At 37.1% G+C, this 23457-nt stretch overlaps 1 protein-coding gene across 1 annotated transcript in view; it reads right to left on the bottom strand.

The window, feature by feature from the left end:
- Nucleotides 1-22683, bottom strand: part of PLCH2 (phospholipase C eta 2) — a 555068-nt gene extending 532385 nt beyond the window's left edge. The window contains exon 1 of the mRNA XM_063436484.1: nt 22546-22683. The gene's annotated coding sequence lies outside the window, so the exon portion shown is untranslated. The remainder of the gene's footprint in view (nt 1-22545) is intronic.
- Nucleotides 22684-23457: the final 774 nt, after the last annotated feature.

Below are 23457 nucleotides of genomic sequence, written 5' to 3'. Positions count from 1 at the left end.
GTCCTTAATTCTTCTTTAGGAAATTAATTCTTATATTCTGAAAATAATGAACCCATCTAATGTATATGTATATAGATTATGTATATATATATATTCTGGGTGCAAAATGCCAACTGTTGCTAGACATTCTATTGGTTTCCATGGTGATTGCTCCTTATTTAGCACTTCGTGATAAATTAGGTGCTATTCTGTGGTAATGTGCCAAACATGTAACGATCATTATAGAAACTAACAAAATGTTTCCAAGCATTTACTACTTTCCTCCAGATTATGACTTGTTTTGCCTTGATAATCATGGCCATTTAAGTCTTGCATTAACATCCATGCGTGGTACATTTTGAACATTTTGTCCTGCAGCCCATTGGTTTGTATTTTTACCCCTGAAAAGGAAGCTGCTACTTAAGAAAAATAGCTTTGCGGTGAGCAAAGTATAATTGTGCTTTTGTTATCTTATCAACATGAAACAAGTACGTTAACATAAGTGCCCATATCTGCTCCCACAAGCAAAGCATGAACAAAACAGGAACAAACTTCGTCCAAGAAAGACTTTGCCGTAATCACAGAGTCACACGGTAATAAGACCGCCCTATAGAGCGAGTCTTAGATATGGTTCTCGGCTGTCCGAATTTATTTAAAGAAGAACTTTCTTATTTCTGATACAGTTATTTTACTATAGCTCACCCCGTATAAAGTGTTAGTTTTGTGAAATATTGAGAAGTGTAAATAAAATCTACATCTGCCAACTGAACTGTGCGTGGAGCAATTTTTATTAGGCTAATTATTTAATATTCCCACGATTCATTTCTTTATACTTAAATGACATCAAAGTTAAACAACTTATCTAAAAGTTTCCAGAAACTTTTATTTGATTTGATTATGCTTGCCAGTCTTGCATGTCCACTGAACTCAGTTGACTGTTCTGTGATTGAGGTCAGTAGCCCGCTATCCATTGGCGCCTACAGAGATTTATAAATCTTGGAGCAATGTAATTAAAGAGAGCAGTTCAAGGAAAATTAAGACAACTTACACAAAATGTTCCTTGTTAACCTGTTTAGCTGGAATTGGAATTGTTTTATTAATAATATAATAAATAAATAGAGTCACAAATATTTTTTTTTTTAATGTACGTTTTAAAAAAAATTCTGTGTTAAATAGACTTTGCTGTGGATATATATACCCAAGAAGTGCTGATTCCTTCCTGCAGTGCACCAAGCAGGATCTCTTCTCTGAGTGAAGTTCCCTCCAGCTTGTTCTTAGCATAAACCTGGAGACCTATTCTTCAACTGAAAAAATTGTGATTTTTTTGTTGAGTACATGGATGCTTTATAATGCTAAGAGCTGGTAAGGCACAAACAAGTTAAAAATTTTACAAGACCAAAGGATTTTGGGGGGGAATGTAATCTGTGGAAAAGCTCAGGACAAGCACTAAGTGGGGCGCTGATACACAGTTCCGCCAATGTACTGGGAGTTTGACACCCAGTGTGCCCCATGTAGTACTAATAAGAATGTAAATAATATAAAAACAGAGATGTGTGAAAAATTCCACTTAAAAAAACAAAAACTGAAACCGTTTTTAGAAAAGCTACTAAACATTAAAGAAGGTGTGACTCACTAAATTTGTTTTAAAAAAACAAACACAAGAAGAAGCGCTAACAAGTTATGCAGATAAAAAGAAATAACATTTTATTACAACAAATATAAAATCCCCCACAGAACATGAGAGAAGGTATTGCTCCATATAGCACAGTGAGACAGACGGTCATATGGGCAGTGCGAGTGAGGCTTGGCCTACCTCAGAAGCAAATCCAAAAAATGATGTAATGTTTCAGTCCTAAAAACTCACTGCAGGTGGCAGAAAAAGATTTCAATATTAAATAATAATTGCAAATATTGATGGGTGTGTGTCACTTCTATGTTTCACATATGGAACCTAAAGGCCTAAGGCCTCCTCTGATAGTAATATAAATGACATTGACATATTTTTAACATATTATTTAGATCATTCTCTGTGTCATACGCGCCTTGCTAACTGATAAATATTATATAGCAGGTGATCTCACTAAATCAACATTAAAAGCCTTTTTAGATCCTGGCCCAAGGTAGGAATCACTAATCTAGTGTATTCCAAAGTTTCCTAAAAATACATGTTTGTGGTTATGTTTTTATAACATTTTAAAGGAAAATTAAAGTGAGAATGGAAGCTGTTACTAAATGAGCATGGATATTTATTATTTATTTTATATTGTTCATTTATTTATCAAGTGACAACGTATGCTGCTGTGATAGAATTTAGAACATCCACATGCATATTTTAAAAGGTTTCCAGAAATTAGCAGACAGTGGTTTGTTTTGAGTTCATTGTTCTGTTATCAGCAGGTGGGGGAACCAATTTTCCTCTGCACTTCTGAACTACTTCCTGAATAGCTAGCCGGCCCAAAAATGCTGTAAGGCACAGCGGAACGTCATGAATGCAGAGAAAATAAAATGCTTTCACCAGCTTGCAGGGACCAGCCCAACACACAATTCTCAGGGGTACGAACTAGCGTGTGAACTGTCAAGAACAGTGTGTGAATTTAGAATTTTTGGCAAAAATTCAGCAAGCCATGCATGTTTCCAGTCCGACTAGTTCAAATTTGACATGTACTTTGAATTCCTGACAATTTACATTTTGGTGATTAAAGCTGTTAGTAGCTCTTTTCATGTTTTTTGAATGTCACAATATCAATTTTAAATAAAAGCGACTCAATTTTACCGCCAATAGAACTTTCAGAATGCACGTTAAGGTAGGGCGCAGATATTATGCCGTCAAAGCTGCTTGGCATATTTTCTTTTATGAGCTTAAGTCATGGTTCCACATTGATGTTTAATTGGAGATACTTAAAGAATCCACGCTTCAGGGTTGTGTTGGGTAAAATGGTGACAAAGCAGGCATTTTATCAGACACGTTGTTGTGCTAATTTTATAAGCATACCTGATTTAAACAATGTGGTAATAGTGTACTTAATAACATCACGTGGTAGGTTTATTTACTGGTAGGTTTATTTACTAGCGTTGTGATGTGGAAGGTTTAGAATTAACAGCATTTAAATGGAAGGTGAAATGAGGATCACCCTTTCTGCCATGTTTTTCTAGATGCATATTAATGTACGTGCTTCTAATTAATAGACATAAATGAAAATGTGTTCTACAGCAAAATATAAAGTTGCTATTTTGTCTGAGTGACATCAGTTAAGGCACACAGGGGCACTGCGAAATGTTGTCCTGGTGCTATGATAACAATGTCAAAGCACCGAGAAAATAATCATGCCGTGCCTCGTTCTCCTCTGCCGGCTCTGCAGGACCGGAGGGGAGATCAGAGACCTCCCTCACCGGGCTGCTAGCACTGAAATTCTGCAGCCGGCAGGGGAGGGAGAGAAGACCCGGGGGGAGCTGTAGCCTGCAGCTCCGCCGGGTCCTCCTCTTGCGAGACCAGAGCGTTCCCGCGGTTTCCATGGCAATGCTCTGGTTCTCGCGAGAGTGAACTCAGGAGCTGCAGGCTATAATAAATTAGATTTATTAATTAGAATTATTAATCTCCGCTCCTACCCCTACAAACCCACAATAACTGCCCCCATACACACACACTGCCTCCCATACACATATACTGTACCCCTTACACACCGACTGTTTTGACTTGGGGCACCTTGGAAAAATATTTAAATATTTACAGCGTCTTGAACCTTAAAAGTTTGTGAACCACTGAGTTAAGGGATTATTGTAGGTACTGCGACTGCTTTATCTCATTTAAGTGGTTATAGTATCTGGCATCCCCTGGTGTCGCCCTTCCATTCAGAGTTAGATATGGTGCTAAATGAGAGTCATCAGCAGCCGATGTGTTCTGCCTGTGCTAATAAGGAGGAATTAGCCTGAGCAGTAATGGGCTACTGTGATTGGCTGAGAGTGTTAGCTGACCGCTTTCAGCCTATCCCAAAAAACATTGCTGGTATGAATTGGTATGGCTAACAAAATGTATAATCCCAGCTCTCAAAACCTTCCCGATATATTCCTGTCTGCATTATGAGAAAAAATCATTATTTGTCCAAAAAAAAAGTCCAGTGTCTTTTCACAGTTGAGGAACCTGCAATGCCTCTGCTAGGATTTAGATACATTTTAGCAAGTTTTTTGTTGTGTACACCGATGTACAATTTTTCCCACTAGACTCCCCAAGACCCCAACTTTATAAATATAATTCTGAAGTTTTAGTTTAACTGCTACAATAAGCTGTGGTGGGTATGGTGTTTGGAGTGTTATTTTGATAAATTATGATGGTATCTATATTATGTTTAATTAACTGATTTTACTCTATCACCATATGAACATAACTCATGTTATAGGTCAGCACTTTTCATACAGAGTCAAAGAACATCATATTCATCTGTAGAAACATCTGACTGTCCTTGGTAAGAAAGCTGAGTTGAACGCAGTGGATGCATGGAATAGTAGAGGTTAACACAGTGAGGGAGTTTAAGCATGCGTGGGATAAGCATAACGCTATCCTAGACTTAAGATAAGGCCAGGGACTAATTAAAAGTATTTTGAAATATTGGGCAGACTAGATGGGCCGAATGGTTCTTATCTGCCGTCACATTCTATGTTCCTTTGACTTTACCCGGTTTGACAACTTTGGGCAAAATATGAACATTATTCTGTTAACTTGCTACAGGTCACTGTTTAGTGAATGAGCTTTGGTATGCGTATGTAATTAATATTATTTTTAAAAGCACCAACAAATTCTGCAGAGCTGTATGAACAGCGGACTAACAAACAAGTAGTTGCATCAAGACAAGTTGGCAAGAATGTGCTGAGAGCAGAACACCGTAGCATTTTCTCAAAAAAAAAATAAGTTTCTCCTGTGTTAAACCTATCGAAAAAGCTCAAATTCAGCCGCGCAACTTGATAACATTCTCATTTTATTCCTTGCCAACTCGTCTAAGCTATTAGGGAAGGTGTAGATACTGTCCTGAGAACGTTTTGTTTCTCTGGCAGCACAAAACGTCCCGTCACAATGTTAGCGATAATTTAACAATAAAATATACTTTGCCAGGGTGACCACCTTTCCCATCACAGCAATGGAAACTGTAGCAGGTCACGAAAAAAAAAAAAAAATGACTACTGGCTTCCAAAGGGAGGAACCTGCATCCTGTGCTTGAATTTCACTTTCTGTTCATTTGAAACCTTTACTACAGAAAACTATTGAGGCTCAGGAGAGGCAGCTGTACTTGTAACAATAGTTCCATTAATCACCTGTGACTTCTATCCGCTGATAAACGTGCACATGCTAAACCACTCTTATAGACACGACTATTCCTGGCAGTAATTTGAACCTTAATATGCCTTATTACAATAAATTACGAGCCAAACGAATTGTTAACTCTGAAATAAACCTTCTTTATAGACACAGTGTCCTTGTACTATCCCAATAACTGACGTTGGCGTACTGCTATGTATTTGCCCTACTGATAATGGAGAATGGTCCTGATTTAAATGGGATTATATCGGAAAACAATCCCCGAGAACACATTGGGAAATAATGTTTTCTAAGATAAGGTACTAATCTAGGGTCAAAGCTGTCATTAGCCACACTGCGGGCACTAACATTCCTGAAATGTAAACACAAAAGAAATACAGCAGAAGATAGTGTGCTCTACAGCACATAGTATATTCATTTCGCAAGCACACGCAAGTGATGTTACTAACTATGACATTTAGTGTTAGATGTTAAGTCTATTTTTTCCAAAGCCCGCTTTCACAAACGAAATTCGCCTGTGTGAATTTGCCCGAATGAAATTCACCTGTTTGAATTCACCAGTTTTAATTTACTAGTTTTAATTCGCTTGTGTGAATTCGTCTACTTGAATTCATCTGTTTTAATTCACCAGTTTTAATTCGCCTGTGTGAATTCAATTCGCCAGAAGATTTAGAATTTTGTCCCAAATGTAATGAGTTATCGAATGTAATTTTGGAAACTTTATTTTTCAAAAAAGATGTGCATTAGATTCGAGTGAATACGGTACATCAAAACTGGTATTAAAAATAGAGTAAATTACATTGGCACAATAAATTACTGTATTTTCTTCGTCCAATCAGCAGTCATCATCTTTCTTCTGCAAATGAAGAAACAGATCAACATAATCTTAGAGAACAAAAACCTTTTGGAAGAAACTTAACAGGATAAACAACCAACAGAATAAAACTTCAAATCAACATCATTAGGTGAATAATTCTCCATAATTTATATTGTATGTGGAAATTTTCCAATTCCAAAAAGTTTGAAATGTTGCATAAAACAACAGGAGAGAAACTGTTATCATCACAACAACAACTTGCAAAAAGCTGCAGTTCTCTTGTCTGCATCATTTGAAAGCCCTCCCCTTCTAACCCCGCCCAGACTTTCTGTGACTGTCCAATTACAGACTTCTCAATGCAGCTCAATGAGAATCCTTTGCAAGACCGGTGTTCTGGGCAAGTACTCCCTCTCGAGTTTAGCTTTACTGAGCTAAACAAACCAGGAAGTAACAGGGTCTGTTGTCTGATTGACAGCCAGGGGGGTGTAACAAAGTTAATTTATAAAAGTGGTAATTTCTGTTGAGCTCTGGGAGTCATAAAGGAAATACCTTTTGAATCTAATTTTTCCAATCAGTCTGAAATCCATAAGATATCTATGATGCAATTAATGCTTTCCAGCTGTAAGTGTCTGTATACCACATGACTGTTTAAGTTTTTCAAATCTATCACAGGATACATGTGTCCTCCTTCAAATCCTGGAGGGTTCAAACTTGTATTTTCTATAGTACAGCTTTTGTGTAATTACAAGATTTTGTGTGTTACCAATTGTTTATGTATTTTGGAAAGAAAGTTAAGCACACGAGCCTCTGTGCCATTTAATGAAACAGAAGAAATGACAGATATATTTCCATTTTCGATTCACAGTCACACAAACATACCAATCTAAAAAAACAAGGTCAGCTCACATTGTGTCAGCTTCTGTTCTCTAACTGAAGAGGTTAAATAAATATATTCATGCCTACAGCAAACATTTTGGTTTCTGTTGTTTTTTTTTCTTTTCTTTTTCAAGGAAGTTTGAAAAATGCTGACTTTTGTCAAACTAAATTTGCCAGTGTTATACAAGAGCCAAGAGACATAAATGCCTGGAAAAGAAGGAGTTTGAAACACCATTGATCCTATGTAATATGCTGATAAATCACTGTATCTCCTGATGGAATTTAACTAATTTAAAGAAGTTTGGAAGAATTGCCTTCAGGGATCCGCTTTTAACTTGCCCTATTAAACCTTACCCCGATGGAGGAATTTCCAGTTCATTGTGAGGACAAAGTGTGAATTTCTAAATTGCTCCTGAGATAAAAAAAAGGACATTTATCAGATATCTCTGGTTCTAATATGAGTGCACGAATTAAAGACAACCATGTCTTCTTCTACAATTCTCTTGACTTGATATAGACTCTATATACCTCCGACACAAGTGATAGCTTGTCAGAATTATGCAAAAATGACCTTCACAGAATAGGAGAATCAGGAGGTGGGGTCAATGAAACCAAAAATAATTCAATATCAAAAAGACATTTGCAATACACACAGCCATTAAATGCATGTCACGTAATTGGGAAGACAATGCTGGATTTAATGGTGTTGCCTGTAGGGCACAAACTCCAAAGACACAAATATTTCCACATGGTTTTGTGCATGAGTGAAGAACTATGAGGACATACTGGCATGAGTGAAGAACTATGAGGACATTCTCTATTATTCATCTCCAGACATGTTCCATGATGCTCATGTGCAAGCAAGCTTTCATGCATGTCAATTTTGTTTCCTTGAGTTTTAGTGAAGCATAGGGCAACCATGATTTATATTTAGCTCAGTTTGCTGATGAAGAAAAATGATCCTAGGGCTGAATGAAAACTAGTATTTGAAGAGAAAAAACATGAACAAATTGAGAATATACATTTTCGGGGCTAATTCTCTGAACATGTTCCCTAAACTATCGAAGCATCAACATGTGTATACAAAGCAAAAATGAAGGGGAAAATATCCAGATGATATCGTAATTCATTTAGTCAGTAAGTTATGGATAGATTACGAGAGAAAAATAAGAATTGTACAATATTTATGCAGAATAAACCTAGTTTCGTTAGACATGAAAGGGAGGTGATTAAACATTTCAGGATCAGCATTAAAACTAAACCCACAGATAAGATGGGGGTCTTTGATCATTAAGAACAAGGTCCTATCTTAAGGAAGTTAAGTCCCAACCTAATGATGTCATTAATTACAAGAAATCTGATAGGGATTCAACTTCTAGATTGCAACAAGCCATATTGATATCAATAACATTGAATAAGCCTTTAGGAAAGGTATCATCAATATAAAAGAGTATGAATATCAGAATGGTAATTATTCTAATACTTGAATCAACCTTTTTAATACTGGTGTCTATATTTACTGACTCTCCAGTGTCCGGTCCCCTGCCCCTGCGTCACTTGCAGCGACCTTGTTTACCCCGTCACCGCGAGTGGCGTCATCTGGTCCCTGTCTGCAGTGTGGGGTTGTCCCTGCTACCGCGCTCCAGACTGGCAGTGTGTCTGACGCTGCACGCTCCAGAGCAGCATCCTTATATGTGTGCCGGACCCGATCATGTGACCCGGCACACAGTGATGACCCTAGTGATTAACACTAATTGGAGGTTAGCCAATCAGACACACCCTGTGTGTATATAAGCAAACCTCCCCCTTACCTCAGTGCCCTGTTGTGGTCTTTGGTTTACCATTGAGCGTTACTCTGTATTTGGATTTTCTGGTTACCGATTTCTGGCTTGTCTCACGATTATTCTGTCCTCTCTACCCCTGACCTCGGCTTGTCTATATGTTACTCCATCTCTCTGTATTCCCTTGACCTTGGCTTACTTTGACTATCCCTTTTGCATAGCCCGGCCATTCTAAAGACTGGTATTGCAATTCTCTCTGTTGTGTCCTGTCTGCATGTTTGGGTTCCCTAGTGAGTGTTACATCCAGTCTTCCTGTTTAATGTGTTTTGTCTTCTGGCTTTGCTGTGACAGTCATATTGTGCACTTTTTCTGTCACTTACAGTTTGTATTTTTTTTCTTTCATTGTGTTATATTGCAACAAATTGTGACTGTTACTTTTCACCCATTCTCACCTATTTTTCTTTCATTGTTTTTATCTTTGCCAATTTTTAGTAGTTTTATCACTATTTTTTTCTTTAACGTTTCCCTTTTTTATTTTAGCGTCTCCCCTTTCTTTTCCTTTTATTCTTTCCAGAGAATAATATTCAGTTCAATATATACAAGTATAGGCCTTTTAATGTCCCATTACTTCTGCAGTTGAGAGTCACATCTGTAGCTCTACATCTGTATGAATGAAGCTATTGGTAAGTTGGTAGAAGCATCAATTAGCTTTTTCTCCTTCCTAAAGGGAGTAATACGGGAAGTTCTAGTATGGTTATTAACTAAATTTTAGGTTAGAGTGGCCAAATCGAAAAACACAATAATAGGTCGCGCTAAATACAAATAGATGTGTAATAACAATGAAAGTAAATAAATAAAAAGATAAAATAGAACACGATCAAAAAGACAAAAAGAAGAGGAATAAAAGTATTAATATTAATATAAATCCACTTGCACACACTCTAACAGTAAGGAATGGAACAGTTATAATGAATAGTCCCAATACTTAATAGTCTGCTTGTATATTCCAATAAATTAGTGGAAGGCTTGATATGTAGGAATTTCCAATGAAGAGAATGGATCTTCTAATTCATGAGGTGTCTTGACTCCGTGGTATACATGGAACGACAAAGCAAAGAAACTCCAATAGTGCAAACTGAGGACCAATAAGAGCAGGATGAGTATAGGGGAGGTATATTACTCACCTATTATTGAGCATAAACTAGCTCAAGTATAGTAAGCATTCAGTGGCGTCTGCCCCCCACTGGCGGGATAAGGTGAAGATAATTCCTCGGTATAAAAAAAGGGGAAGAAAAACAACCAAATATAGTGCTCACTGTAGATATGATAAAAATAAGTATAAACAGTAGAAATGCAGGTACTCACATATGGATGAGCAGGATATACTGCTCAATCTATTTGTTTGGGTGGTATAGTCCCCACCTAGGTGGGGACTATACCACCCAAACGAATAGATTGAGCAGTATATCCTGCTCATCCATATGTGAGTACCTGCATTTCTACTGGATTACCTAGGTGGGGACTATACCACCCAAACAAATAGATTGAGCAGTATATCCTGCTCATCCATATGTGAGTACCTGCATTTCTACTGTTTATACTTATTTTTATCATATCTACAGTGAGCACTATATTTGGTTGTTTTCCTTCCCCTTTTTTTATACCGAGGAATTATCTTCACCTTATCCCGCCAGTGGGGGGCAGACGCCACTGAATGCTTACTATACTTGAGCTAGTTTATGCTCAATAATAGGTGAGTAATATACCTCCCCTATACTCATCCTGCTCTTATTGGTCCTCAGTTTGCACTATTGGAGTTTCTTTGCTTTGTCGTTCCATGTATACCACGGAGTCAAGACACCCCATGAATTAGAAGATCCATTCTCTTCATTAGAAATTCCTACATATCAAGCCTTCCACTAATTTATTGGAATATACAAGCAGACTATTAAGTATTGGGACTATTCATTATAACTGTTCCATTCCTTACTGTTAGAGTGTGTGCAAGTGGATTTATATTAATATTAATACTTTTATTCCTCTTCTTTTTGTCTTTTTGATCGTGTTCTATTTTATCTTTTTATTTATTTATTTTCATTGTTATTACACATCTATTTGTATTTAGCGCGACCTATTATTGTGTTTTTGCCATTTTCCCTTTGAGGTTATTAGAGGGAACCTCATACCCATAGGTTGCAGCTTTCGATTTGTTCACAGTCCTATTAGATCACTCAGCGCTGATCCAATACCTATCTTTTGGCCAAATCGAAAGCCTAGCTGACTGAGAAAATGTTGCTGGTTTGGGCTATTTTGACCTTAAATTTGAAATTCACATTGAATCCACTTTATCAAGGTGTATCACCTTGTAGGTTTCATTAAAAAAGAGCACATTACTACAATAGCAGTGAGAGAAGTCACCTACTAACTGACCGAGCAAGCGACCAATGCTGATTGGAAAAAATATATTTACGTTTTTAACTAAACAAGCTACAAATGATTATTTTTATTTTTTTTTGCTTCTTTTATATTAAAGGCCACGTCAAATCTTTTTTTATACACATGATCTCCAGAAGAATGCGAGTTTAGTAGATTAATACAAATCTTGAAGCCTACAGGGTGAGGACTAAACACTTCTCAATTGTTTGCTTTCACAAACACATGCGTTCCATTCAATTCTGGGCATGTCGTAGCAGCAACCGTGCAGAGTTTGGGGAAGGTCTTGAGTGGCAAATGTCCACATAACTTCCACATCCTCCTTCAAAGACAGGCTGTATCACATTACATAGATCCTTCCCAGCTCAATAAGAAGATTCCTTCCCTAATGCTCTTTGAAAGGTAAATTCTTCCTTGTTTAACAAATCCTGAAGTGTACGCTGAATGAGATATGTGCTAATCTTATCTTTCCTGGCACGGTGACACGTTCACTCGGCTGTGTGTTCCATTGTCGCCACTCCTTTGACATAATGTTGAAAAATGTCAGCCTAGTAGGTTGACACTAATTGAAGTACAAATAGATGTGTATTTTCATTTATCTGTGTCCAAGACTGACTGGTGAACTTTGATTCACTTGTTGAGGCTAATAAAACTGTGTTTATACCAGCAAGGTTGTTATATTATAATTACAGTAGGACATGCAGCAGTGTTCCCTGTGCTGTACTCATAGGGCAGAGGGGGGTAGGCAACCTTCGGCACTGGAGATGTTGTAGGCTACATCTCTCCTGATGCTTTGTGGTTCTAAGAGGATTATGGGAGGTGTAGTTCACAACATCTGGAGTGTCGAAGGTTGCCTTTTCCTGTCATAGGACATAAAGCAGTGACCCCTATCTACTCTGTACACTAGAGATGTTATACGTTTCTTTGCAAGCCAGTTTTGTGAATGGGGAGTGACTGATTGGCTTAGAGCTGACCGCTCTCAGACAATCTGCGGCGCCCCTGTCCGGCGGCATTCGGCACTTCCTGAAAGTGACATTTCCGAAGGCAGAAGCCGCAATGGGAGAGCTGTTATTGCCGCTGGAGGCAACTTAGGGGTTAAACTCTTCGAGAATGGTTTAACCCCTGAAGGTAAGAGTTGCCAGGGGGCCTCTGGGCACCATAACAACTTAATTTAGGTGAAGTTGTTTTGGAGCCTGGAGTGTTCCTTTAAAGTCTATTAAGTGTTGATTCCTTTTATATTATAAATATTCCTAAGCACTAACTCTAACTATTCCATACCATAACGTTGGCCTCTATATATACTTTAATTTAAATTAATCCAATGCCACTATGAATGGTGCTGTAATAACCCATCAATCAGTGTTCGACACTTTAAATCCACTGAAAAAAAAGATTGGGGGAGATTTATCAAAAGGTTCGGTTCAAGAAAGTGGTCTAACGTACTAAGACTGGGCCAATCACCATGGAAACCATTGGAACCAGCAGGCTTTCCATTGTTGACTCCTCTCCCCTTTTACATTGTTGGATCACTTTTTAGAACAGAACATTTTCATAAATCTCCCCATTGAGATGTTTTATGGATATCCTAAATTTACCAATTAGAAAAATCAAGTACTGTATATAGATAGCAGTAGGTAGGTATACAATAAATAATAATATCTATTGAACTTTCAGCATAGAGTGGGGAAAAATTCTCCAAATAAATTATAGTCACACATATGACTCTTTTTAGCTTATTTATTTAGATGTGGTCCTCGATTCACCACATTGTCATTCAAGATGTTTCATGATGTGTCAAGCCAATGACGGCAGTTACCATTTTGTACGGTGCATGGTCACGCATGTTTCTCAGTTCTATCTGACATGTGTTTCAAAATTGCAGACAGCGTGTTGCAATTTATTAGTTCCGATGACTGCATTCTACATTTACATTGGGCACTTTGTATATATATATTTTTGTTATTTCCCATCTCTTTGAATGTTTGATGCTTTATAATTCCATAATTCCATCATTACATTCTGCATCTCTTATTAATATGATTTTCCTTCTCTATTTATTTGCAGCATATATATTTGATAACAATAACAAAATCTTATTTATTTTAACTGCTAATTATTTTTGTGCTATTTATTTGTGACCTGCACACCTGCTGAATTTGATGTGTAACACAATAAGAAAAGATGAATAATTTTTTTTTTTTAAATCATGTAGAAGGGAGAAAAAAAATAAAAAAATAAAAATTTGAAAAATATAGATTTTTTTTATTTATTTATTTTTTTAATAGCATTCCAGGCCTAACAGCAAATTGTCTATGTATTTTGAAGAACCTCTATAATGTCCGATGATACTGGTGTCAGGAAAGGAAATTGCAGAGAATGATTTTGAGTTCAGAGCAGCATTTCACATCAAAATAAAGTTGTTATGGTGTCAGTCTCTTCTCCAGCACTGGATTGCTCTGCCACCTACAACATCCATTTGCTGAAGAGCTTGAAAGCGAAAACCTGCCGTGGGGAGGGGAGCCGCTGGATGGCTTAGAGCCCTCAGCCAATCAGTGTTTCCCCATTCCTAAAATGGCTTGAGAAAAATAAGTATGTTTCTCAAGCCTTTTTGTGAATGATAACTCTGAAAAACATGGCATGGTACTGCACCGTACAACATCTCTCTCAGAAACCCCATGCAGCTCAGGTATCTTGTGACAATTTGTGCCTTTCGTTGATAGAGTGTGGTTTCCTTGGGTAATGCAAAATAGATGGACTTTTGGGCACGTGCAGCTTGTTTTATCCCAAGGCAGGTTTTATTGATTGACGTAAAAGCAGAATGGTGGCGGCAGATACTGTTGAGAGGGTAAGCAGCTTAGCATGGCAAGATTTGCCTGAATTTTTTAAAACAAAATTACTCAATATTGTTAGGAAAACGTTGCAAACAATGTATCTATCGAGGTCACCGTTAATAATTTATGGGATTTTTTTGTAGCTAAATCATTTGGAACGTTTTGATAACACTATGGAATCATTTGGAAAACGTATTACATCAAGGCCTTTGCCTGTTCTAACAGGATTTTTTAAGTCACCCATTGTTTTTACATTTGACCATCCGATCCCTTAAAGAGCTACGTCTAACTTTTTTAATATAAATTCAACAGAGTCAAATTTCAGGGGTGTCTAGCACATCCAAAACATCTTCAAACTTCAACAGCCTCCATCAGTGTGGACCTGCCCTGGCACTAACTGATGGAGCAAGTACATCATAAAATATCTTAAAAATAGAAAGGGTTGCTTACTAAACTCCAAATTTAAGCAAATTGAAATCCGAATGGCAAGATTTTGGCCAAAAAAGCAATTATACAAAGTAGATAGTGGGAACCGCACTCAATCCCAATGGCCAAGGGTGCTCCGGATCAGGACCAGCAATCCCAGAATAATACACGAAAAAGAGAGGACCACAGGCACTCCAAATTGAAACCGTATGCAGATTTATTAGGAAAAAATGCAATGCCAAGCAACGTTTCGACCAACAAAGGTCTTTTTCAAGCAATTATAGTCACAGCTTGATTAGTTCAGCCCTAATTTTACCATTCAGATATACTTTGTTGCAATTCTCAATTCAGTGAATAAAGCTCAAATAATTATTCACTTCACTGCAGATTGTTGCGAATTCAAAGTGACTTCACTGTGAATACTTAACAATTAACAATACTTAACAATTCACACTTTAGCAAATTATCCTCATACGTAACTTAAAAAAGCACGTGACGCTTTGTTTTTGTTTTTTGTCATACATTAATTAAAAATGAAAACAAGCAAATAAAATAAATGTTTAAGCCGAGTTGCATTTTAACGCGTCTTCATTATATGTTTGTGCATGGATCAATAGGGCCTCAAATTTACAATCTGAAATCTATTGAACTGTTGCGTTTAGCCTTTCATAGTATTATTAAAATTGATTGGGAACTAAGCTAGGTTGTGGGGATTTTTGTTTGTTTTTTTGTTTACTGTTTCAAGAAGCAAATGATAAACCAAAAACTGAATCCATGTACGTGGGCAAGCATCTAATTTAAAAGGAGGAGGTTGAAAGTATGCTACAAGTCAGTCCATTACAAAGCATTCATTGATTAAAGATTATTTTAACTTGGCCAGAGCTCTTTGTGATAGTTTGAAGTGGTACGGAATGACTTACAGTAAATACAGTGATTACTAGAACTGTCCACAGTATAATTGCTACCCCCTCGGGCTACATGCTAGCTAACTAGACAGTTTATCCAAAAAGGAAATGTCTTAAAGACAACCAAGCAGGGAAAATGTCAGATGTAAAAGAGCATATATACATTCTCAGTTTCACATGAGTAACAAGGTTAATCACTAAAGTGTACATTTTGGGGAATTTAAAGTGAATTCAAGTCAGCTACGTTTTAATCCAGCTGTTTCGGCCTAATATTTGAAATTGACTTTGAATTTCTGAAAATTCCAATCTTAGTGAATAGCTCTTTAAATGTTCTTGCCGCGCACAGGGCCAGCCTTAGGGGTGTGCGAGCTGTGCAGCTGGTACTGTGTGTGTGTGTGTGTGTGGCACATATACAAACTGTTGTAATTCCTACACTGTTCACCTGATTTGGATGTAAATACCCTCAAATTAAAGCTGAAAGTCTGCAGTTAAAGCACATCTTGTTAATTTCATTTCAAATCCATTGTGGTGGTGTATAGAGCCAAAAAATATAAGAATTGTGTTGATGTCCCAATATTTATGGACCTGACTGTATATAGCATATAAATACATGTTACTGCTCCCCCTGTTATAACCTCTATTGATTACTTTTTATCACCTGATCTATGGCAGGAAAATGTTTTTTTCAATGCACTGCAGAACATTATTATTGTAATATTATTATAATATTAACACTATTATGTATATATTTTGCGGCACATTGATTGACCCATTTTTTAAATCCTTTTTTTTTTTTTTTTATTCTTATTTGTTTCTGAATCAGAATCCTGGTTCGGAAATTCTGCCGAGCCAAACCAACATTCAGCCGAAATTCAGGTGTCCAGAAAAAGATATATATTATTTTCAGGGAAAGTGTCTTGGCCGAGATTAATTTTTCTCGTCATGCACAAGTCTAGAATCCAGCGTATTCTTGAAAAGTGACTAGGGAATTTATAAAATTGATGTCAAAATAGAAGCGCTGGAAAAATTCTCTAACAATGCAATTTTTCCATCTCAGTTATTTGGGAATAAAAGGTGAAATTCCCTTGCCAATCATCGACAATTCCCACCTTTGTAAATAAAATAAAAATAAAGTATTTATTTTGCCAGTCTTAGAACGCTCGGGGCAAACATTTTGTTTTCCGCCTTAAAATGCACTATGCTGCAAGGGATCTTCCTCTCGCAACTGTCAAAACGTCAAAGCAGAGACCGACGCAACAGCTTTCTATCCGTGGATTTCAATCATTAACCAGCATTCAAACTTTACAACCTGCTTTATGAAATAGATATAAAGAGAGAAGGAACTCGAATACAATTTAACCCTCCACTGCTACGGTATAGAAACCCATTAACTTTATTATCAATGTCGTCATGAGTTTAAGAAGTCAAAGATCACCAGACATTTAAAAAAAAAAAAAAAAGGATCTTCTTTTTCTAAGCATCAGAGCCGATTAATGAGTTACTGATTTGGAAAATGAGGGGATAGGATAGAATTTTTTACTAAAATTTGAGTATACATATATGTTTAAAGGAATACTCAAAGCACCATAACCACTATAGCTCACTGTAGTGGTTATTGTGTCAAGAGTGCCTTGGTGCCCTCCAAGTATTAGTAGTTTAAACTGTTTGCAAATGGTTTGACAACTTACCTGGGGTTTGCCAAGCACCAGTCACCTCTTCCTCTGGAGCCAAGAAGCTCCTGCAAGAAGCTTCTGTTAGGTTCTCTAAAGCTAAACCCTGCAGTGCAGAGCAAGTTTATTGGCTGAGAGCCTCCGCTGAGAGCTCTTGGACAATAAGCCAAGCCATTCACCGCCTTTTAAGCCCGGAGCCACAATCGCAAACTACCTAACTATTAGTAGTAACCTAACTATTTAGTTGGGGGTGAGCCATTGCACTCATGGCACCATAACTACTACAGCGGGCTGGATTGTTCCTTTACAGTGGCATCAATATCCTAATGTATACACAATCATTGCAGGAAAATAAGTCCTGCGCTCACTCCCATCACTGGGCGGCTGCAATGACTACAGTACACATCAGCCCCAATATATAGTAAAAACCACAGAAAAACAAGTTACCTGCAGGTAACAGTAGAGATTTTTGCCAGAGGCACAAGGAAGCAAGGTGAATGGTTAGAGTTAGGACCCACCTGGGGGGTCTGCCTTGACGTTGGCAGGTGGGCTCATCCTCTCATGGCCATTGGAGGTAACTAAAAAACCTCCATTTGTTTAAAAATACATAGGGATTAAGGAGAGAGCGCAGGTAACTTGTTTTTCTGTGGTTTTTACTATACACAATCATTAACTAAAGTCTAAATTCTTGGAAATGTAAACATATAGGGTTATTTACAAAATTGAGAACTGTTGTGAATCCCAGGTGAATTTAAAAATTAAGGCTTAAGTAGTTGAACAGAAAAAATTATCCGAGTCAGTTATGCTTCGAATTCGGTTACTTTGGCCTTAAATTTAAAATTCACTTTGAATTCCCAGCAATTCTCACTTTAGTTAATAACTCCAAAAGAGAATTTCACATCATAGGCAACAACAAAAATGTCGGTATGCCTTCAGTATGGCGCTTTTTTTTTTGCATTCATTTGAAAATGTCATTATATAAATTGTGAATCGTGGAGGACTGATGAGGATTATTTAAAGGAGCATTGTCATATCAGGTTTGTATTTACTTGGCAGAAATCCTGAATGTGCCCTTTGGCTGAAGATATTTTATAACCCATTCCTCAACCTGCAGCCACTATGTTCAAAGCAAAAAAACTCTATGTGAAAGCACCATGCAATATTGTAATGATTTTGAATACTTTATTTAATTATTTTAAATGTCTCAGTTCTCAAAGAGTGTTTGGGACACCAGGTGTTTATTAGAATTTTTTACAAGAGTTTATGACAGTCTTGTTTAACTAGGTGGGTAATTTATAGTTTAAACAAATAACTGTGTGTATCTCGCCTTATTTTTCAACATATTTATCTTGCTAAGTATATACGATATGACTATATTAGCTTTATTGCATTGGGGTTCTATGATACAACGTGCATGGCACAATACTCTGAGTTTTAATGCATACTTCCCAACAGTCCTGGATTTGACAGGACTGTCCTGAATATGGGTCTAAGGCGTATATAGTGCCTTTAGTCTATATGGGATTGCTCAAGAAGTGCTCTGCGCATGTTCTACACTGAAAAGGGGCTGCCAATATGCCTGACGCGAATATACTTCTTAGGCAGCATTGTACATGGTGTCACTGGCCCATAGTGTAAATCCCTAGCCCATCTTCTTATATTTTAAGAAAAAAGGGGTGACAGTGAGTTATAGGTTTGAACGACGGTCTCCTCTAAAGAAAGGCAGGTAGGGAAAAAAAAGAGAAAAATATTTGGTCTGCAATAATGTCGATAACACAGCTAACTCACTAAATCTTGTACAATAATAAACATGTAGGCAAAGTTTAAAATTAAACTTTTAATAAGTTGCACAGGTCCAGGCTTCCCCAAACTCCGGCCCTCCAGATGTTGCTGAACTACAACTCCCATGATTCTCAGCCTATCTATTTCATTCATTGAATCATAGAAGAGTTGTAGTTCAGCAACACCTGGAGGGCCGGAGTTTGGGGAAGCCTGTTCTAGACTATAGGGGTTGTACAGATAAAGGAATCCAGAGGCAAAGGTCTAACAGTGTAGTGGTCTCCATGGAAACTAATGTAATTTTTTCAAAGATTTGTTCAACTCCTAGAAGTCAGCCCTTGGAATTCCTCCTCATACATTGCCTGCTCATGTTCCTCAAGTGCCACAAAACACTCTCCATAATCAGAAACATGTTCCTATTCAAACAAATTAAGCGTGGTACATTCAGAAGGTGCAAGTGTCATCCAGGCAACTAGAATTCAAAACATTTTCAGGAATTATTACTTTACTGAGAGGGTAGTGGATGCATGGAATAGCCTTCTAGCTGAAGTGGTAGAGGTTAACACAGCGAGGGAGTTTAAGCATGTGTGGGATAGGCATAAGACTATCCTAGACTTACGATAAGGCCAGGGACTAATGAAAGTATTTAGAAAAGTGGGAAGACTAGATGGGCCAAATGGTTCTTATCTGCCGTCACATTCTATGTTTCTATGGTTAGAACGCATGTGAAGTTGTTCACTAAACTGTAAATTGTGGAGAATTAAAAAGAGAAGTGCAAATTGTAGGCCAATATACTTATAATATATTATTATTATGTTATTATGTTAATATTTATATAGCGCCAACAAATTCCGCAGCGCTATACAGTGGGTGGATGAACAAACATGTAGCTGACAAGTTGGACACACAGGAACAGAGGGGTTAAGGGCTCTGCTCAATGAGCTTACATGCTAGAGGGAGTGGGGTAAAGTGACACAAAAGATAAATATATATATATATAATATATATATATATTTACAGTTTGCAAAAATGTGCACTCTTCTTTCCAAGCCTCTACAATTCTCAGTTTAATGAATACAGTGTGTGTGTGTGTGTGTGTGTGTGTGTGTGTGTGTGTGTGTGTGTGTGTGTGTGTTCTACAGGATAAATCGTAGAATCTATTCACTAAGCGGCTAGCTGAGTTGACTGATCAAAGTTTGAAATTTAGACCAAAATGTAAAAGTTTGAGAAAGTTAGCAAGCTGGTACTTATGTCAGTTCTATTCCTTGTTTGATGAACAGACATCACAGTCATTCTGACAGACACATGGTACAGACAGGCACTGATCAACAAAACAGCCTATTGCAGTGAATTGAACAGCAAATTGGACACTTTGGACACAAGTTGCAGATTTGAAAAAAAAATCTTCAAATCAAAAATGTGGCTATTTTAGACAGAGGTTTGCAAATTACTTTTAAAATGACTATAATTCACTGTTTAGTAAATAAATCCTGCAGTTTCAGATTTGTCACTGTTTATGTAACTGTATGACATATATAATTAAAAGAAGGAACCCTTACATTGCTGCATACAGTAAAATAATATTAAAGTAGAAGGAATTAATAATCTAAGTGACTGAGTGAATGAAAGTTAATCGTTATTATATAACTCTGGCCTTGGCAAAGATTACTGGGAGACTATTCACAGTATAATAGGTTGTGGACTGTGGAATAATAACTGGTTATATTTAAAGCAGCACTGTCACGCCTAGCTTACCTTTTTCAAATCGCTTCCTCTCCACTGCTCTGTCTTTCTTTTCCTCTTTTTTTATCTATTTAATTCGCTGGGCAGAGCTACCACCGTCAAGAAGTGTCAATCCCCCAGCTGTCACCAGTGACAGCTGCAGGGAACTGGCTCTAGTGGCGTCTGCGCCTGGCGCTAAGGCTGAAACACCAGGAAGAGGATGGCAGCACCCAAGAGGGACATGTTCAGATAAGGAGAACTGGTGGCCCACCTCGGCCACCTGATCCCCAACGGCAATGTCACTGTTGAGGGTCTTTGCAAATTATGCAAAGTCTCCAGACGGTGACAGTACTCTTGTAAGGCCCAATTAGCTGATCTAGAAAAATAACCCACGCAGCAGAAGACATCCTTCTGCCAACGTAACTATTTGCCCCCAACTATAATTAACTCAAAAGATAGCACTGTTCAGTGAATATGATGTAAGATGAAGTGAAAACTGGCAGAAATGCACATAGCAAGGTACTTCCAACAAAAATGCATTAAGTATAATATTAAAAAGCATTGCGTAAAATAGATGTCTTAGTATATCTTATTACTACTAACTTATTTATAAAGTGCCAACATATTATCTACAGTACAATCGGTAAACAAAACATTCAAGACAATGATGACAAACGAATTTGGAGTAAAGGAAATAAGAGATAAATCACACACAGTGCATTCAATAATGTAAATAAACACAACCAGTTAAAAAGAAACAAAAACAAAAAAAATCTCATAATTTAAATCTGATTAAATTGTAAAGTAACCATAATAAAATCCATATTAAGTGGCAACATAAACCAGAAATAAACGCCTGCAAATCCGTCAAATATCTAAATGTCTTCATCTTTTGACCAAATTTTCCATACTAGACAACTTGAAAAAGTGATTAACAAGAAACACATCAACATAAATCACGTTTTGAATTCCGAAACATGTGTATCGCCTATTAGCAGTTTTCAAAGCAATACTTGAACTACGTGTTTTATTTATACTTTATAGACTGTAGCCTTGACAACGCACAGATCATCAAAAACAAATATTGCTAATATTTGAAATAACATACACATGCTACAAAAGTAAAATATACAAAAAAAATGGCACATTGAGACCCATCTTACTGTAAATTCTAAACATGCATTCCTTATTAAACATAGATGATTAGTACTTATACAGCTACAGGCATGTTCTGAATGACTCAGTTCTGCAAACAGTTTATGGAGAGCGCCTGAGTCCTCTAAAGACGTCAGGTTAGACATCAGGGTAGGGTGCTGGATATATTTAACAAACCACCCCCTGTACCACCAGCAAAGACCCTGCATGATCGTTCAGAACCCACAACGTTGAAACGTTGACTAAATTCATTTGAGCTAATCACCGGACTATCTATAGTTTTTAAAACTTGCACATAGTTAAAGTGTAAATTCTCATGAATTCAAAGTGAATTTAAAGTGAATTTCAGAATATATGGTTTTATTTATTAACATCTGAATTTTACCAAAATAAAGTCTTTATTGCGAAATTAATGCAAGCAGAATTGAGAAATTCTCATACACAGCTATAGTAACAGTTTGGCTACTTTAGCCTGAATTTTGCAATTCTGATTTTAAATTGTTACAATTCCGGGTTTAATTAATAACTCTGTTAGTTCGCAAGAACCAGATTGAGAAATTATTTCGAGCCAGCTATAGCTTCATTTTTGGCCTAATTTGTAAAATTCTCTTTGAATTAATTTTGCACTCCCGGCATATCACAGTTTATTGAATAACCCTGTCTGATTTTAGTTTCACTTACAAAATCTGTGCAGTGAGGGGTGTCCCTGTGTAGATCCCAGTCTCCTTCATTGTATCTGAAACATCATTTGATGTGCAGCAGTGAACAGATTCAGTTGTTTGTTTTTTTTAACCCCCGTAAGTTAACAAAAAGTTGGATTCCACAAGAAAAAATAAAATAATAATACCCATAGTGAAACAAACCTTTCAGGAGAGCTGAAGACTTCCACGAATCCTTGTAAAACAGCTCTGTCTTTAATGCTGCTGGCACTTTGACATACAGAAAGCAGTCTTCGATAAAGTTTCTCTCTGGCTTTTCAGAGGCTCCTTCCCAGCCTGCTCAGTTCTACAGCTAAATCTTGCAGCGCCTATTCAAACAAGTCGGCTCCAGGGTAACAAGTTCAAAGTAGGAGGAGAGATGGAATAAAAAGGGTGTTTCAGTCTGCTGAAAGCATTGCCCTTTCTTTCCGGATAGGGAACCTGTTATTCAGGTTGTTGAAATATAAGAGCATCCTAATATTTCATTTTTTTTATATATATAATGTGGAAAATAACACGAAAAATGTCCATTTACTTTCTGAGACAAAAAATAAATAAAAAAAAGACTAACAGGAAAACAGTTTTTTTTTTCTGATATATAAAAGAATCCTAATAATTCATTTTTGTGATGGGTCAGAGACACAAAAAAAATGAAGGCGACTTGGTATGAGAATTGTGGAGGGTTATAGCAGATTAAAATGTACGTCATTATGTATCTAACTACTACTTACCTCCTTACATTCAGGGCCAGATTTGCCACTAAGTGCTTTAATGCTAAGTGCCCCCCTGGCACTACATATATATATATATGATAGGCATCTTTTTGGAAGGGGGAGGAAGGAGGTACCGTACCTTAGAATTCTTTACCCCATAATGACTATTTTTTCCAGGGATGCTTTAAAAAAGAGCATTCTCCAAGACAGATGTCCTTGAAATTTCAGAAAATTCAAGTTTATCTAAGCAAATAGTTCTAAAGACCCCTCGATTAAACTAGCCCCCTCCTTACAGGAACTGTTCGTGGAAATCCTGTGCATTTGCAGGTGCGTGAACCTCTTCCAGAATACTAGGCCTGTCTTA

The sequence above is a fragment of the Pelobates fuscus genome, chromosome 11 (genome assembly GCF_036172605.1).
Source record: "Pelobates fuscus isolate aPelFus1 chromosome 11, aPelFus1.pri, whole genome shotgun sequence".
In the NCBI taxonomy this organism is placed as follows: domain Eukaryota; kingdom Metazoa; phylum Chordata; class Amphibia; order Anura; family Pelobatidae; genus Pelobates; species Pelobates fuscus.
The sequence above is the reverse complement of the archived record's forward strand: the minus strand, read 5'-3'. Positions and strand labels throughout refer to the sequence as shown.